Source organism: Struthio camelus, chromosome 9 (genome assembly GCF_040807025.1).
Source record: "Struthio camelus isolate bStrCam1 chromosome 9, bStrCam1.hap1, whole genome shotgun sequence".
NCBI lineage: Eukaryota > Metazoa > Chordata > Aves > Struthioniformes > Struthionidae > Struthio > Struthio camelus.
The window spans coordinates 605,952-618,746 of NC_090950.1; positions in this window are offsets into that span (position 1 = coordinate 605,952).

Below are 12,795 nucleotides of genomic sequence, written 5' to 3' on the forward strand. Positions count from 1 at the left end.
AGGCGTTGGAAGAGAGTGGCTGCTGCAGTCAGAAAGTGTGAGGAGGGCTGTCGTAGGTTGTAGGAGGTGAGGGGAAGGAGCATTGGAGTGCTTGTGGGAGAGCCGTGTGGATGTCAGGGCGAAAAAGGTGGAGGCAATGGTGCTCCCCGTGTGGGTCTGTACATGTTAGGCAGGCTTTGGAGGAGAGTGGCGTCTCCAGTCCGAAAGTGTGAGGAGGGCAGTGGTAAGTTGTAGGAGGTGAGGGAGAGGAAGACGGGAGTGCTTGTGGGAGAGCCGTGTGGATGTCAGGGCGAAAAAGGTGGAGGCAATGGTGCTCCCCGTGTGGGCCTGTACATGTTAGGCAGGCGTTGGAGGAGAGTGGCTGCTGCAGTCAGAAAGTGTGAGGAGGGCAGTGGTAAGTTGTAGGAGGTGAGGGAGAGGAAGACGTGAGTGCTTGTAGGAGAGCCGTAGGCATGTCAGGGCTCAAAGGGTGGACGTCATGGTGCTCCCCGTGTGGGCCTGTGCATGCTAGGCAGGCGTTGGAGGAGAGTGGCTGCTCTAATGGGAAAGTGTGAGGAGGGCAGTGGTAAGTTGTAGGAGGTGAAGGAAAGGAGGACGTCAGTGCTTGTGGGTGAGCCGTAGGCATGTCTGGGCGAAAAAGGTGGAGGCAATGGTGCTCCCCGTGTGGGCCTGTACATGTTAGGCAGGCTTTGGAGGAGAGTGGCTGCTGCAGTCCGAAAGTGTGAGGAGGGCAGTGGTGAGTTGTAGGAGGTGAGGGGAAGGAGGATTGGAGTGCTTGTAGGAGAGCCGTAGGCATGTCAGGGCTCAAAGGGTGGAGGCAATGGTGCTACCCGTGTGGGCCTGTGCATGCTAGGCAGGCGTTGGAGGAGAGTGGCTGCTCTAATGGGAAATTGTGAGGAGGGCAGTGGTAAGTTGTAGGAGGTGAGGGAAAGGAAGACGGGAGTGCTTGTGGGAGAGCCGTGTGGATGTCAGGGCTAAAAGGGTGGAGGCAATGGTGCTCCCCATGTGGGCCTGTGCATGCTAGGCAGGCGTTGGAGGAGATTGGCTGCTCTAATGGGAAAGTGTGAGGAGGGCAGTGGTAAGTTGTAGGAGGTGAGGGAAAGGAAGAGGGGAGTTCTTGTGGGAGAGCCGTGTGGATGTCAGGGCCAAAAGGGTGGAGGCAATGGTGCTCCCCGTGTGGGCCTGCACATGCTAGGCAGGCCTTGGAGGAGAGTGGCGTCTCCAGTCAGAAAGTGTGAGGAGGGCAGTCATAAGTTGGAGTAGGGTAGGGAAAGGAGGGCGTGAGTGCTTGTGGGAGAGCCGTAGTCATGTGAGGGCCAAAAGGGTGGAGGCCATGGTGCTCCCCATGTGGGCCTGCACATGTTAGGCAGGCTTAGGAGAAGAGTGGCTGCTCCAGTCCGAAAGTGTGAGGAGGGCTGTCGTAGGTTGTAGGAGGTTAGGGGAAGGAGGATTGGAGGGCTTGTGGGAGAACCGTAGGCATGTCAGGGCCAAAAGGGTGGACGCCATGGTGCTCCCCGGGTGGGCCTGCACATGTTAGGCAGGCTTTGGAGGAGAGTGGCGTCTCCAGTCCGAAAGTGTGAGGAGGGCAGTGGTAAGTTGTAGGAGGTGAGGGAGAGGAATGCGTGAGTGCTTGTAGGAGAGCCGTGTGGATGTCAGGGCGAAAAAGGTGGAGGCAATGGTGCTCCCCGTGTGGGTCTGTACATGTTAGGCAGGCGTTGGAGGAGAGTGGCTGCTGCAGTCACAAAGTGTGAGGATGGCAGTCGTAGGTTGTAGGAGGTGAGGGAGAGGAAGACGTGAGTGCTTGTAGGAGAGCCGTAGGCATGTCAGGGCTCAAAGGGTGGACGTCATGGTGCTCCCCGTGTGGGCCTGTGCATGCTAGGCAGGCGTTGGAGGAGAGTGGCTGCTCTAATGGGAAATTGTGAGGAGGGCAGTGGTAAGTTGTAGTAGGTGAGGGAAAGGAAGAGGGGAGTGCTTGTGGGAGAGCCGCAGGCATGTCAGGGCCAAAAGGGTGGAGGCAATGGTGCTCCCCGTGTGGGCCTGTACATGCTAGGCAGGCTTTGGAGGAGAGTGGCTGCTCCAGTCAGGAAGTGTGAGAAGGGCAGTCATAAGTTGGAGTAGTGTAGGGGAAGTAGGGCGTGAGTGCTTGTGGGAGAGCCGTAGGCATGTGAGGGCCAAAAGGGTGGACGCCATGGTGCTCCCAATGTGGGCCTGCACATGTTAGGCAGGCTTAGGAATAGAGTGGCTGCTCCAGTCCGAAAGTGTGAGGAGGGCTGTCGTAGGTTGTAGGAGGTGAGGGGAAGGAGCATTGGAGTGCTTGTGGGAGAGCCGTAGGCATGTCAGGGCCAAAAGGGTGGAGGCAATGGTGCTCCCCGTGTGGGTCTGTACATGTTAGGCAGGCTTTGGAGGAGAGTGGCTGCTGCAGTCAGAAAGTGTGAGGAGGGCAGTGGTAAGTTGTAGGAGGTGAGGGAAAGGAAGACGGGAGGGAATGTGGGAGAGCCGTAGGCATGTCAGGGCCAAAAGGGTGGAGGCAATGGTGCTCCCCGTGTGGGTCTGTGCATGCTAGGCAGGCGGTGGAGGAGAGTGGCTGCTGCAGTCAGAAAGTGTGAGGAGGGCAGTCTTAAGTTGGAGTAGGGTAGGGAAAGTAGGGCGTGAGTGCTTGTGGGAAAGCCGTAGGCATGTGAGGGCCAAAAGGGTGGAGGCAATGGTGCTCCCCGTGTGGGCCTGCACATGTTAGGCAGGCGTTGGAGGAGAGTGGCTGCTCCAGTCCGAAAGTGTGAGGAGGGCTGTCGTAGGTTGTAGGAGGTGAGGGAGAGGAAGACGTGAGTGCTTGTAGGAGAGCCGTGTGGATGTCAGGGCGAAAAAGGTGGAGGCAATGGTGCTCCCCGTGTGGGTCTGTACATGTTAGGCAGGCGTTGGAGGAGAGTGGCTGCTGCAGTCAGAAAGTGTGAGGAGGGCAGTGGTAAGTTGTAGGAGGTGAGGGATAGGAGGACGTGAGTGCTTGTGGGAGAGCCGTGTGGATGTTTGGGCCAAAAGGGTGGAGGCAATGGTGCTCCCCGTGCGGGCCTGCACATGTTAGGCAGGCGTTGGAGGAGATTGGCTAATCAAGTCCGAAATTGTGAGGGGGACTGTCACAAGTTGGAGTAGGGTAGGGAAAGGAGGGCGTGACTGCTTGTGGGAGAGCCGTAGGCATGTCAGGGCCAAAAGGGTGGAGGCCATGGTGCTCCCCATGTGGGCCTGCACATGTTAGGCAGGCTTAGGAGGAGAGTGGCTGCTCCAGTCCGAAAGTGTGAGGAGGGCAGTGGTAAGTTGTAGGAGGTGAGGGAAAGGAGGACGTGAGTGCTTGTGGGAGAGCCGTGTGGTTGTCAGGGAGAAAAAGGTGGAGGCCATGGTGCTCCCCGTGTGGGCCTGTACATGTTAGGCAGGCTTTGGAGGAGAGTGGCTGCTGCAGTCAGAAAGTGTGAGGAGGGCAGTGGTAAGTTGTAGGAGGTGAGGGAAAGGAAGACGGGAGTTCTTGTGGGAGAGCCGTGTGGATGTCAGGGCCAAAAGGGTGGAGGCAATGGTGCTCCCCGTGTGGGCCTGCACATGCTAGGCATGCCTTGGAGGAGAGTGGCGTCTCCAGTCAGAAAGTGTGAGGAGGGCAGTCATAAGTTGGAGTAGGGTAGGGAAAGGAGGGCGTGAGTGCTTGTGGGAGAGCCGTAGTCATGTCAGGGCCAAAAGGGTGGACGCCATGGTGCTCCCCGGGTGGGCCTGCACATGTTAGGCAGGCTTAGGAGGAGAGTGGCTGCTCCAGTCCGCAAGTGTGAGGAGGGCTGTCGTAGGTTGTAGGAGGTGAGGGGAAGGAGGATTGGAGTGCTTGTGGGAGAGCCGTGTGGATGTCAGGGTGAAAAAGGTGGAGGCAATGGTGCTCCCCGTGTGGGTCTGTACATGTTAGGCAGGCTTTGGAGGAGAGTGGCGTCTCCAGTCCGAAAGTGTGAGGAGGGCAGTTGTAAGTTGTAGGAGGTGAGGGAGAGGAAGACGTGAGTGCTTGTGGGAGAGCCGTGTGGATGTCAGGGCGAAAAAGGTGGAGGCAATGGTGCTCCCCGTGTGGGTCTGTACATGTTAGGCAGGCGTTGGAGGAGAGTGGCTGCTGCAGTCAGAAAGTGTGAGGAGGGCAGTGGTAAGTTGTAGGAGGTGAGGGAGAGGAAGACGTGAGTGCTTGTAGGAGAGCCGTAGGCATGTCAGGGCTCAAAGGGTGGACGTCATGCTGCTCGCCGTGTGGGCCTGTGCATGCTAGGCAGGCGTTGGAGGAGAGTGGCTGCTCTAATGGGAAATTGTGAGGAGGGCAGTGGTAAGTTGTAGGAGGTGAAGGAAAGGAGGACGTGAGTGCTTGTGGGAGAGCCGTAGGCATGTCAGGGCCAAAAAGGTGGAGGCAATGGTGCTCCCCGTGTGGGCCTGTACATGTTAGGCAGGCTTTGGAGGAGAGTGGCTGCTGCAGTCCGAAAGTGTGAGGAGGGCAGTGGTGAGTTGTAGGAGGTGAGTGGAAGGAGGATTGGAGTGTTTGTAGGAGAGCCGTAGGCATGTCAGGGCTCAAAGGGTGGAGGCAATGGTGCTCCCCGTGTGGGCCTGTGCATGCTAGGCAGGCGTTGGAGGAGAGTGGCTGCTCTAATGGGAAATTGTGAGGAGGGCAGTGGTAAGTTGTAGGAGGTGAGGGAAAGGAAGACGGGAGTGCTTGTGGGAGAGCCGTGTGGATGTCAGGGCCAAAAGGGTGGAGGAAATGGTGCTCCTCTTGTGGGCCTGCACATGTTAGGCAGGCGTTGGAGGAGAGTGGCTACTCAAGTCCGAAATTGTGAGGGGGACTGTCACAAGTTGGAGTAGGGTAGGGAAAGGAGGGCGGGAGTGCTTGTGGGAGAGCCGTAGGCATGTCAGGGCCAAAAGAGTGGACGCCATGGTGCTCCCCATGTGTGCCTGCACATGTTAGGCAGGCTTAGGAGGAGAGTGGCGTCTCCAGTCCGAAAGTGTGAGGAGGGCAGTGGTAAGTTGTAGGAGGTGAGGGAAAGGAGGGCGTGAGTGCTTGTGGGAGAGCCGTGTGGATGTCAGGGTGAAAAAGGTGGAGGCAATGGTGCTCCCCGTGTGGGCCTGTACATGTTAAGCAGGCTTTGGAGGAGAGTGGCTGCTCCAGTCCGCAAGTGTGAGGAGGGCTGTCGTAGGTTGTAGGAGGTGAGGGGAAGGAGCATTGGAGTGCTTGTGGGAGAGCCGTAGGCATGTCAGGGCCAAAAGGGTGGAGGCAATGGTGCTCCCCGTGTGTGTCTGTACATGTTAGGCAGGCGTTGGAGGAGAGTGGCGTCTCCAGTCCGAAAGTGTGAGGAGGGCAGTGGTAAGTTGTAGGAGGTGAGGGAGAGGAAGACGTGAGTGCTTGTAGGAGAGCCGTAGGCATGTCAGGGCTCAAAGGGTGGAGGCAATGGTGCTCGCCGTGTGGGCCTGTGCATGCTAGGCAGGCGTTGGAGGAGAGTGGCTGCTCTAATGGGAAATTGTGAGGAGGGCAGTGGTAAGTTGTAGGAGGTGAAGGAAAGGAGGACGTGAGTGCTTGTGGGAGAGCCGTGTGGATGTCAGGGCGAAAAAGGTGGAGGCCATGGTGCTCCCCGTGTGGGCCTGTACATGTTAGGCAGGCTTTGGAGGAGAGTGGCTGCTGCAGTCAGAAAGTGTGAGGAGGGCAGTGGTAAGTTGTAGGAGGTGAGGGAAAGGAAGACGGGAGTGAATGTGGGAGAGCCGTAGGCACGTCAGGGCCAAAAGGGTGGAGGCAATGGTGGTCCCCGTGTGGGCCTGCACATGCTAGGCATGCCTTGGAGGAGAGTGGCTGCTCCAGTCAGAAAGTGTGAGGAGGGCAGTCATAAGTTGGAGTAGGGTAGGGAAAGGAGGGCGTGAGTGCTTGTGGGAGAGCCGTAGTCATGTGAGGGCCAAAAGGGTGGACGCCATGGTGCTCCCCGTGTGGGCCTGCACATGTTAGGCAGGCTTAGGAGGAGAGTGGCTGCTCCAGTCCGAAAGTGTGAGGGGGGCTGTCGTAGGTTGTAGGAGGTGAGGGGAAGGAGCATTGGAGTGCTTGTGGGAGAGCCGTGTGGATGTCAGGGCGAAAAAGGTGGAGGCAATGGTGCTCCCCGTGTGGGTCTGTACATGTTAGGCAGGCTTTGGAGGAGAGTGGCGTCTCCAGTCCGAAAGTGTGAGGAGGGCAGTGGTAAGTTGTAGGAGGTGAGGGAGAGGAAGACGTGAGTGCTTGTAGGAGAGCCGTAGGCATGTCAGGGCTCAAAGGGTGGACGTCATGGTGTTCCCCGGGTGGGTCTGTGAATGCTAGGCAGGCGTTGGAGGAGATTGGCTGCTCTAATGGGAAAGTGTGAGGAAGGCAGTGGTAAGTTGTAGGAGGTGAGGGGAAGGAGCATTGGAGTGCTTGTGGGAGAGCCGTGTGGATGTCAGGGCCAAAAGGGTGGAGGCAATGGTGCTCCCCGTGTGGGCCTGCACATGCTAGGCAGGCCTTGGAGGAGAGTGGCGTCTCCAGTCAGAAAGTGTGAGGAGGGCAGTCATAAGTTGGAGTAGGGTAGGGAAAGGAGGGCGTGAGTGCTTGTGGGAGAGCCGTAGGCATGTGAGGGCCAAAAGGGTGGAGGCCATGGTGCTCCCCATGTGGGCCTGCACATGTTAGGCAGGCTTAGGAGAAGAGTGGCTGCTCCAGTCCGAAAGTGTGAGGAGGGCTGTCGTAGGTTGTAGGAGGTTAGGGGAAGGAGGATTGGAGGGCTTGTGGGAGAACCGTAGGCATGTGAGGGCCAAAAGGGTGGAGGCCATGGTGCTCCCCGTGTGGGCCTGCACATGTTAGGCAGGCTTTGGAGGAGAGTGGCGTCTCCAGTCCGAAAGTGTGAGGAGGGCAGTGGTAAGTTGTAGGAGGTGAGGGAGAGGAATGCGTGAGTGCTTGTAGGAGAGCCGTGTGGATGTCAGGGCGAAAAAGGTGGAGGCAATGGTGCTCCCCGTGTGGGTCTGTACATGTTAGGCAGGCGTTGGAGGAGAGTGGCTGCTGCAGTCACAAAGTGTGAGGATGGCAGTCGTAGGTTGTAGGAGGTGAGGGAGAGGAAGACGTGAGTGCTTGTAGGAGAGCCGTGTGGATGTCAGGGCGAAAAAGGTGGAGGCAATGGTGCTCCCCGTGTGGGTCTGTACATGTTAGGCAGGCGTTGGAGGAGAGTGGCTGCTGCAGTCAGAAAGTGTGAGGAGGGCAGTGGTAAGTTGTAGGAGGTGAGGGAGAGGAAGACGTGAGTGCTTGTAGGAGAGCCGTAGGCATGTCAGGGCTCAAAGGGTGGACGTCATGGTGCTCCCCGTGTGGGCCTGTGCATGCTAGGCAGGCGTTGGAGGAGAGTGGCTGCTCTAATGGGAAAGTGTGAGGAGGGCAGTGGTAAGTTGTAGTAGGTGAGGGAAAGGAAGAGGGGAGTGCCTGTGGGAGAGCCGCAGGCATGTCAGGGCCAAAAGGGTGGAGGCAATGGTGCTCCCCGTGTGGGCCTGTACATGCTAGGCAGGCTTTGGAGGAGAGTGGCTGCTCCAGTCAGGAAGTGTGAGAAGGGCAGTGGTAAGTTGGAGTAGTGTAGGGGAAGGAGGGCGTGAGTGCTTGTGGGAGAGCCGTAGGCATGTGAGGGCCAAAAGGGTGGACGCCATGGTGCTCCCCGTGTGGGCCTGCACATGTTAGGCAGGCTTAAGAGGAGAGTGGCTGCTCCAGTCCGAAAGTGTGAGGAGGGCAGTGGTAAGTTGTAGGAGGTGAGGGAAAGGAAGACGGGAGTGGTTGTGGGAGAGCCGTAGGCATGTCAGGGCCAAAAGGGTGGAGGCAATGGTGCTCCCCGTGTGGGCCTGCACATGTTAGGCAGGCTTTGGAGGAGAGTGGCTGCTCCAGTCCGAAAGTGTGAGGAGGGCAGTGGTAAGTTGTAGGAGGTGAGGGAAAGGAAGACGGGAGTGCTTGTGGGAGAGCCGTGTGGATGTCAGGGCCAAAAGGGTGGAGGCAATGGTGCTCCCCGTGTGGGCCTGTACATGCTAGGCAGGCGTTGGAAGAGAGTGGCTGCTGCAGTCAGAAAGTGTGAGGAGGGCAGTGGTAAGTTGTAGGAGGTGAGGGAAAGGAAGACGGGAGGGAATGTGGGAGAGCCGTAGGCATGTGAGGGCCAAAAGGGTGGAGGCAATGGTGCTCCCCGTGTGGGTCTGTGCATGCTAGGCAGGCGTTGGAGGAGAGTGGCTGCTGCAGTCAGAAAGTGTGAGGAGGGCAGTCTTAAGTTGGAGTAGGGTAGGGAAAGAGGGTGTGAGTGCTTGTGGGAGAGCCGTGTGGATGTCAGGGCCAAAAGGGTGGAGGCAATAGTGCTCCCAGTGTGGGCCTGTACATGTTAGGCAGGCTTTGCAGGAGAGTGGCTCCTGCGGTCAGAAAGTGTGAGGAGGGCTGTCGTAGGTTGTAGGAGGTGAGGGGAAGGAGGATTGGAGTGCTTGTGGGAGAGCCGTAGGCATGTCAGGGCCAAAAGGGTGGAGGCAATGGTGCTCCCCGTGTGGGTCTGTACATGTTAGGCAGGCGTTGGAGGAGAGTGGCTGCTGCAGTCAGAAAGTGTGAGGAGGGCAGTGGTAAGTTGTAGGAGGTGAGGGAAAGGAAGACGTGAGTGCTTGTAGGAGAGCCGTAGGCATGTCAGGGCTCAAAGGGTGGAGGCAATGGTGCTCGCCGTGTGGGCCTGTGCATGCTAGGCAGGCGTTGGAGGAGAGTGGCTGCTCTAATGGGAAATTGTGAGGAGGGCAGTGGTAAGTTGTAGGAGGTGAAGGAAAGGAGGACGTGAGTGCTTGTGGGAGAGCCGTGTGGATGTCAGGGCCAAAAGGGTGGAGGAAATGGTGCTCCCCGTGCGGGCCTGCACATGTTAGGCAGGCGTTGGAGGAGATTGGCTACTCAAGTCCGAAATTGTGAGGGGGACTGTCACAAGTTGGAGTAGGGTAGGGAAAGGAGGGCGTGAGTGCTTGTGGGAGAGCCGTAGGCATGTCAGGGCCAAAAGGGTGGACGCCATGGTGCTCCCCATGTGGGCCTGCACATGTTAGGCAGGCTTAGGAGGAGAGTGGCTGCTCCAGTCCGAAAGTGTGAGGAGGGCAGTGGTAAGTTGTAGGAGGTGAGGGAAAGGAGGACGTGAGTGCTTGTGGGAGAGCCGTGTGGTTGTCAGGGAGAAAAAGGTGGAGGCAATGGTGGTCCCCGTGTGGGCCTGCACATGCTCGGCATGCCTTGGAGGAGAGTGGCGTCTCCAGTCAGAAAGTGTGAGGAGGGCAGTCATAAGTTGGAGTAGGGTAGGGAAAGGAGGGCGTGAGTGCTTGTGGGAGAGCCGTAGTCATGTGAGGGCCAAAAGGGTGGACGCCATGGTGCTCCCCGTGTGGGCCTGCACATGTTAGGCAGGCTTAGGAGGAGAGTGGCTGCTCCAGTCCGCAAGTGTGAGGAGGGCTGTCGTAGGTTGTAGGAGGTGAGTGGAAGGAGGATTGGAGTGCTTGTGGGAGAGCCGTGTGGATGTCAGGGCGAAAAAGGTGGAGGCAATGGTGCTCCCCGGGTGGGTCTGTACATGTTAGGCAGGCTTTGGAGGAGAGTGGCGTCTCCAGTCCGAAAGTGTGAGGAGGGCAGTGGTAAGTTGTAGGAGGTGAGGGAGAGGAAGACGTGAGTGCTTGTGGGAGAGCCGTGTGGATGTCAGTGCGAAAAAGGTGGAGGCAATGGTGCTCCCCGTGTGGGTCTGTACATGTTAGGCAGGCGTTGGAGGAGAGTGGCTGCTGCAGTCAGAAAGTGTGAGGAGGGCAGTGGTAAGTTGTAGGAGGTGAGGGAGAGGAAGACGTGAGTGCTTGTAGGAGAGCCGTAGGCATATCAGGGCTCAAAGGGTGGACGTCATGGTGCTCCCCGTGTGGGCCTGTGCATGCTAGGCAGGCGTTGGAGGAGAGTGGCTGCTCTAATGGGAAAGTGTGAGGAGGGCAGTGGTAAGTTGTAGGAGGTGAAGGAAAGGAGGACGTCAGTGCTTGTGGGAGAGCCGTAGGCATGTCTGGGCGAAAAAGGTGGAGGCAATGGTGCTCCCCGTGTGGGCCTGTACATGTTAGGCAGGCTTTGGAGGAGAGTGGCTGCTGCATTCCGAAAGTGTGAGGAGGGCAGTGGTGAGTTGTAGGAGGTGAGGGGAAGGAGGATTGGAGTGCTTGTAGGAGAGCCGTAGGCATGTCAGGGCTCAAAGGGTGGAGGCAATGGTACTCCCCGTGTGGGCCTGTGCATGCTAGGCAGGCGTTGGAGGAGAGTGGCTGCTCTAATGGGAAATTGTGAGGAGGGCAGTGGTAAGTTGTAGGAGGTGAGGGAAAGGAAGACGGGAGTGCTTGTGGGAGAGCCGTGTGGATGTCAGGGCCAAAAGGGTGGAGGCAATGGTGCTCCCCATGTGGGCCTGTGCATGCTTGGCAGGCGTTGGAGGAGATTGGCTGCTCTAATGGGAAAGTGTGAGGAGGGCAGTGGTAAGTTGTAGGAGGTGAGGGAAAGGAAGAGGGGAGTTCTTGTGGGAGAGCCGTGTGGATGTCAGGGCCAAAAGGGTGGAGGCAATGGTGCTCCCCATGTGGGCCTGCACATGTTAGGCAGGCTTAGGAGGAGAGTGGCTGCTCCAGTCCGAAAGTGTGAGGAGGGCAGTGGTAAGTTGTAGGAGGTGAGGGAAAGGAGGACGTGAGTGCTTGTGGGAGAGCCGTAGTCATGTGAGGGCCAAAAGGGTGGAGGCCATGGTGCTCCCCATGTGGGCCTGCACATGTTAGGCAGGCTTAGGAGAAGAGTGGCTGCTCCAGTCCGCAAGTGTGAGGAGGGCTGTCGTAGGTTGTAGGAGGTGAGGGGAAGGAGGATTGGAGTGCTTGTGGGAGAGCCGTGTGGATGTCAGGGCCAAAAGGGTGGAGGCAATGGTGCTCCCCGTGTGGGTCTGTACATGTTAGGCAGGCTTAGGAGGAGAGTGGCTGCTGCAGTCAGAAAGTGTGAGGAGGGCAGTGGTAAGTTGTAGGAGGTGAGGGAGAGGAAGACGTGAGTGCTTGTAGGATAGCCGTGTGGATGTCAGGGCGAAAAAGGTGGAGGCAATGGTGCTCCCCGTGTGGGTCTGTACATGTTAGGCAGGCGTTGGAGGAGAGTGGCTGCTGCAGTCAGAAAGTGTGAGGAGGGCAGTGGTAAGTTGTAGGAGGTGAGGGAGAGGAAGACGTGAGTGCTTGTAGGAGAGCCGTAGGCATGTCAGGGCTCAAAGGGTGGACGTCATGGTGCTCCCCGTGTGGGCCTGTGCATGCTAGGCAGGCGTTGGAGGAGAGTGGCTGCTCTAATGGGAAAGTGTGAGGAGGGCAGTGGTAAGTTGTAGTAGGTGAGGGAAAGGAAGACGGGAGTGCCTGTGGGAGAGCCGCAGGCATGTCAGGGCCAAAAGGGTGGAGGCAATGGTGCTCCCCGTGTGGGCCTGTACATGCTAGGCAGGCTTTGGAGGAGAGTGGCTGCTCCAGTCCGAAAGTGTGAGAAGGGGAGTCATAAGTTGGAGTAGTGTAGGGGAAGGAGGGCGTGAGTGCTTGTGGGAGAGCCGTGTGGATGTCAGGGCCAAAAGGGTGGAGGCCATGGTGCTCCCCGTGTGGGCCTGCACATGTTAGGCAGGCGTTGGAGGAGAGTGGCTGCTCCAGTCCGAAAGTGTGAGGAGGGCAGTGGTAAGTTGTAGGAGGTGAGGGAGAGGAAGACGTGAGTGCTTGTAGGAGAGCCGTAGGCATGTCAGGGCTCAAAGGGTGGACGTCATGGTGCTCGCCGTGTGGGCCTGTGCATGCTAGGCAGGCGTTGGAGGAGAGTGGCTGCTCTAATGGGAAATTGTGAGGAGGGCAGTGGTAAGTTGTAGGAGGTGAAGGAAAGGAGGACGTGAGTGCTTGTGGGAGAGCCGTGTGGATGTCAGGGCCAAAAGGGTGGAGGAAATGGTGCTCCTCTTGTGGGCCTGCACATGTTAGGCAGGCGTTGGAGGAGAGTGGCTACTCAAGTCCGAAATTGTGAGGGGGACTGTCACAAGTTGGAGTAGGGTAGGGAAAGGAGGGCGTGACTGCTTGTGGGAGAGCCGTAGGCATGTGAGGGCCAAAAGGGTGGAGGCCATGGTGCTCCCCATGTGGGCCTGCACATGTTAGGCAGGCTTAGGAGGAGAGTGGCTGCTCCAGTCCGAAAGTGTGAGGAGGGCAGTGGTAAGTTGTAGGAGGTGAGGGAAAGGAGGACGTGAGTGCTTGTGGGAGAGCCGTGTGGTTGTCAGGGAGAAAAAGGTGGAGGCCATGGTGCTCCCCGTGTGGGCCTGTACATGTTAGGCAGGCTTTGGAGGAGAGTGGCTGCTGCAGTCAGAAAGTGTGAGGAGGGCAGTGGTAAGTTGTAGGAGGTGAGGGAAAGGAAGACGGGAGTGAATGTGGGAGAGCCGTAGGCATGTGAGGGCCAAAACGGTGGACGCCATGGTGCTCCCCATGTGGGCCTGCACATGTTAGGCAGGCTTAGGAGGAGAGTGGCTGCTCCAGTCCGAAAGTGTGAGGAGGGCTGTCGTAGGTTGTAGGAGGTGAGGGGAAGGAGGATTGGAGTGCTTGTGGGAGAGCCGTGTGGATGTCAGGGCGAAAAAGGTGGAGGCAATGGTGCTCCCCGTGTGGGTCTGTACATGTTAGGCAGGCTTTGGAGGAGAGTGGCGTCTCCAGTCCGAAAGTGTGAGGAGGGCAGTGGTAAGTTGTAGGAGGTGAGGGAGAGGAAGACGTGAGTGCTTGTAGGAGAGCCGTAGGCATGTCAGGGCTCAAAGGGTGGACGTCATGGTG